The following is a 5,993-nucleotide window of genomic DNA, read 5'->3' on the forward strand; positions in this document are numbered from 1 at the left end:
AAGAGAGAGAGGTGGAAATAGTAGCACCGTGATCAAAAGAAAGATGACCAAAGTGTGTCAAGGATAATAGGCTCTGACATTATGGAAAGAAGGTGTGATGAAAGACTGATAAGAAGAATGTATAGATAGGAAGCAGGGGAATGGTATACAGAAAGAGACAAAGAAGGAGGAGGAAAGGTGGTGCAAAAGAAAATCTGAATCACAGTGGCCTTAGCATCCAGGGTAACTGAAGCGTGTAAGGAGCAATTTGTAAAGTAGAACAAAACAAATTACACTAAGGGGATAACTGTGTGTCAGTTGCTAACAATTAACAAATAAAACCTGATGCAATTGGCAAAAAAGTGCAGTGATCACCAGGATCATACTCTGGTTAGTTAAAGAGTGATCTGGTGTAGACTAACTACATACTGAAGCTGAAACAGTGAATGTGACTGGGACAACGGTTAGTTGAGTGAAGTACTGTCGTAAAGGTTCCGCGATTAGTCCCTGGCTGGGGCATCATACCGTTTTAAGATGTGCATTTCAGCAGAACAGCCTGAAGTGTATTCCCAAAGAATCACGACGTGCCATTATTAAATCCTCATGAAAAATTATCATACTAGTGCTGATAGATTTATTTGCCAAATTTTAGTACTGACGGTACAACACTACCGCACAGTGTAAAGGTGGTTCTTCTATTTATGTATGCAACACCTAACATGATTTTCTGTTCCAGAATTTGAATGAACTGATTTCCCTGCACTTTGACTACAGCTCTGCTCTCAATCTCTGTCTCGATATATTGGTGATGTTTGATTACCCGCTAAGTTTACAGCGCTGATTATCCATAACTCTTTTCCTGTCATACGTGTAAAGTGGAACAGGTCCTTTGCATTTTCCTTTTTTGTGTAATATCCATTTTTAAAACATATCGTGTTGACCACCCTCTATAGCTCTTCTCTCCATTTACATTTCTACTTGGTGAACAAGTTTAATCTTTTCTATCTTCACTGACTTTGACCAGCTTTTAAACAACTCTGCCTATATCCATTATTGCTCTTCAGTGTTCAAACACTTCTGACTCGTTTTACGGGTTATTGATTTGCTTACTCTGCCAGTCTCCCCCCCCCCCCCGTTCTCTCTCTCTCTCTCTCTCTCTCTTTCAAGAGAATCAGAAAGAAAGCAAAAGAACAAAGCATACTTCACACCCAAAAATGATTTTTGACCCATACTGCATCCGACCATGGGAGGCCTTAAAGGCGGTGTTGATCAACTCTCTCGGGCCTTTACGATTCACTGTCAGATGAATAAAATCATCTGGCATTAGATGGAACTGAAAACTAGACTTATGTTTAACATGAGAGGGTTAATACGAAAAGATCAGACTAATAAGGTGTAGGTGGAAGCATGATGTCAGTTTTATTCACTTTGTAAAGCCTGTTTTCACTGCAGCCTCCAACACAACGAAATATGTATTGCGATTCTTTTAAATGAAATTCCATTTCAATTTCTGTGCAGCGCATGGTGTTCGTCACAGTTATTTCCTGACAGTTTCGGGTGGGTGGACAAACTATATTTCTCTTGTTCATATAATGGGCAGGAGGCAAAACATGTGTAGATAATAGCTATTCGTGTTAACAGGCAACCAGTCTGCTGTAGTTTTCTTCTTTCATATTCCTATACAGGATGTTCATACAGCGACAGCGCCAAAGAATTTTTAGTGAAATACGAACTTTGTACATAAATCTCCTACGAGGCAAATCAAATAGTTATTGCAATAAGTGCAGTTACAATATCTTGATGTTCAGTATTGTCTCCTGTGCCTGTATGAGAATGAAAGTATATCTGTAAGATCACAGCTGGTTGAGTTACTGCAATAATGTGAGTCATCACAGCGATCATGTTAACCACGGAAACTTTTCATTTTAACTTTAGCATCCAAAAGGCCTCACCAACTTGCTAAAACCGATTTGTATTAATTAGAATATCATGTCTTATATGCCCCCGCCGTATTCAATAAAAACGAAAGGAAAGAAGAAAAGATAGAAACAACTTTTATGAAAAATTTTCCAAATACAAAATGTTTCCAGTGTCAGAGGTAATGGCATGAAACGCGAACAAATATTAGCAAAAACTGCTTTTTTATTGTCACAGCGGGACATTAAACCAGCTACCGGGGCCAGTTGTGAGTGCACCAACTGTCAGTTAATATAGAAATCTGTTAAACAATTACTTCAGCACGACAGAATTCAACCGAAGTCTCTCTCTCTCTCTCTCTCTCTCTCTCTCCCTCTCTCTCTCGTTGTTGCTGTTTTCCTCTGCGTCTTGTTCCTGTTTTTTTTATTTCTAATCCTTCTTGTTGACGCTGCACAACGCTACGCAGGTAGTGAATTTTACCTCTGCTACCTGTAATTACCTTCCTGCTCTGGGAAATTTTCAGATATTGATGTTGAACTGCCCTTTCTATTTCATTTTTATCAGAGGATACAAGTCTCGCTATACCGTTTTGTATATCTTATGGTTTTTCTAGTGCAAAAGAGATCAACTTCAATTTAGAAACAGTGATCAAAAGCCTGGTGGTGCTGTGGTTAGAAATCAACAGCGACTACTATCCCTTGAATGCAAAGAAGTCCCAGCTTACTGAGATGGCTTGAGGTTTTTTGATTGGTATGTAATGCCATCAGGTGTACAGGATTGCCATCCACCAAGCCTTGAGAACCTTAAACTTCAAAGGGGTAACATGGGACAGATTTTTGCTGCAACGTTTAGATTACATCACCACTTGCTTTTTTTGTTTGGTGAAGATTTTTAAAAATAACAGAACAGAGGAAGGACAAACAAATGAATAAAAAATAATCCATACACCAGATTACTGGCGTCCTCCATTCATGAAATATCTGTAACAGTTGGAGTTGAACAGCTTTAAGTTGAGGTTTGAGGGGAAACAACTCCGGGGAAGCGAGTTCCAGAGAGATGCAGTTCGGAGAACAAAAGAATTCTGACAGGCAGAAGTACTTCAATATAGCTGTGTGACATTCCAGTCCAGTGCTCCCACTTTTATGGAATTATCAACAGATTTGGAACTTTTGAGGAACTTTGGGAATAATCTGGGGATTTCGAAAAATTTAGGGAACTCTAGGGATTTTTTGGGGGGGAGGCGGTGGCTGAATCGGTAGAGAGGCGGCTTGCAGTCCTAATGGACCTAGGATCGAATCCCGGCTGGGCCAGGGAACAGTTTAAGGATTTGAATTTCCTAAAAAGCAGACTTTCCTGATCTACCAGATGACCCGCCGACATGTCGTAAAAGTACCCCCGATAATACCAGTACACCAGTCCTGTATGAGATAGCCCTAGCATGTATTCAATATGGACAGTGGGTGTTAGCGCCGAAGTTGTGACATGTGGAAGTGTAGGACTACTGGGTCTTGGGATAGGCCACTGTCCCCAAGAAATAGGCCCTGAACCTTTGCCCAGAGTTGGACACGTAAAAAAAAAAAAAAAAAAAAAACCCACCAGGGATTATTTAGGGAACATGTCCATATGCACTTAAACTTCACCGACGCCAATATAAAATACTACACTCAAACATTAACATTTAAAATATCTCACCAAACCAGTCAACCGTCCAGCGACCATGTAGAAGGAACTCACTTGCTGACAGAACCCCACTCCCGATTTGAAATCTCAGCCAATGATAATGCAGGAGTCACGATGGATCTGTTGTCAATGGTGATTTGTCCATCGGCTTACTTGCACTGAGTGCCCGCAGCTGAGCAGCTCGGCCTCATCGTCAGTGTTGTATAACTTGTGTGTGAGTCTCGTGGTAGGTGAGCTTAGCGTCTTCATTTTTTCATGATTTTTAAAAATGAAATAAATATGTTCTAGTGCCTCAGTTTTTGAAGTAAACATTTCTAATGCAACTATGCATTTTCATAAGCCTTTTCTAGCATTGTGCAATGAAAAATCTGGTGAAAATCATTTGGGGAATTTTGACCAAATCTAGCGAAATTTAAGCAGCTGTTTGGGGAAATATGGTAACGGTAAAGTGGGAGCCCTGTTCCAGTTATGCAGCGCTCCCACTTCTGGGGATTTTGTCCCCAGATTGGAACTTTTTAGTGCATCTAGGGATAAATCTGGGGAATTGAGCTTTCTGGGGATATTCTGGGGAATTCTGGTCGTGCTTAGTGACAGTCTAGTGAATTATGCCTAAAATTATGTATTATTGTTCACTGAAGTGCTGTGCAGCGTTCACATACAGGAGGGACATGATTACCTCTCTCAATATTGCCGCTTAGTAGTCAGCTGTTTTATGAGCTATATTTTGTATCAGGAGTTTTCACTGGCCGATGGAGTCAGTCATTTAAACTTCTCAACCAATGACAGTCCAGCTCGGTGCCCCGCTTTGTTTATATGGATCAGCCATGTTGGACTCTTCGTCACACACATAGAGTAAGTGCATGAATTTGTGTGTTTTTGTGAGTTGTTTTCAAATGTAGCTCTATACCAGTCATGTCTAAAAGTGAGTAAAGCTTGTATGTTAAGTGTAACGGTAACAGAATGTCATGACGATAAGTAAAACCCACATTAATAAAAAGAAAGGTGCAAGTATTGTAGGAGAACGGTACAACCGTACATCAATTTCTATCAGGTTTAGGCCCTCTTCAGGTAGGCGAGTGACAAACTGAATACTCAGATAGTATAATATGAGTGTGGGTGTGGGGGGGAGGGGGGTTAGACAGCAAGAGAGGGCAAAAACAGAGGGAGGGAAGGCAACGGCCGTATCATTAGTGTATGTTGGCAGTCTCTCTTCAAAGGTTTAGACACAGTTGGTATTAATATAATGTATCTGATGTAGAATGAGCTGAAACGACCAAAAATTACATTTATTTCTGTTGGTGGGTTATTTGCGTGGTATGGTGCATACAAAACTGGAATTATTGGAATATTATATAGGTCTACCGTGTAGATATCCCATTCCTTTAAAGAAAATGGACATCATTCCCCATTTTCTTTTATGAGCTATATTTGGTCAACTATAGCAAAATGAAACCCGTTTTTTATATAATTTCCTTCTTTAGAATATAAAGGCACTTTCTTTTCTCTCTCAAAGGCCATGCACGCATATGACCATAGCTGTATATTTTCTCCTAAATGTTGAGAATTGGACATTTGAGTATATATTAAGAACAACGTTTATATTGTAGATCAGTGGGATGCATTGACGGCAACTATCATCTGAACCAGCTTAAGGCATCTCAGAACCATGGCAACGGCCCAAGAAACTTCATCTAGTGATGAGGAACCTCAACCTGCACCCAAGAAAGCACAACAAGCTTATGATCAGAAATTTCGCTCCGAGTGGCTGTTCTATCTATCTATTGCCAGACGCCTCAGTCCCGTTTGGGGTGGCCACAAACAAATCGCCTCCAAGTCGCCCTGTCCCCCGCCATTTCACTCCCCTGCTCCCAACTCACACCCCCCTCTCTCATATACCTCTCCACCCCATCCCTCCATCTCATCCTCGGCCTCCCCCTCCCTCTTTCCCCCTCCACCTTACTCACATACACTCTCTTCGTCAGTCTTTCACCCTCCATCCTCTCCACATGGCCAAACCACCTCAGTATGTTCCTCATAACGCTTCCTATCACATCCACATCAACACCACAACGCTCCTTTATATCCTCATTCGTCAGCCTGTCTCTCCATGTGACTCCACAGGCTCCTCTTAAATAACTCATTTCCACTGCTCTCACTCTTGACTTGTGTCCTTCCAACAACGTCCAAGCTTCACTTCCGTACGTTAGAGTTGGTATCACAATAGTCATGTAGTAACTTTTTCACTTCCATGCTCACTTCCCTGTTTCTTATCACTGCTTTCAAAGAACCAGCAACCTTTCTTCCCTGCTGTACCCTTTCAAGCACTTCACCCTCCAAACCTCCATCCTTACTCATCACACTACCCAAGTACTTAAACGTACTCACATTTTCCAATTCCTCATCATCCAACCTCGCCG

Source organism: Coenobita brevimanus, chromosome 27, assembly GCF_032717465.1.
Source record: "Coenobita brevimanus isolate Jiangsu-jjx chromosome 27, ASM3271746v2, whole genome shotgun sequence".
Lineage (NCBI taxonomy): Eukaryota > Metazoa > Arthropoda > Malacostraca > Decapoda > Coenobitidae > Coenobita > Coenobita brevimanus.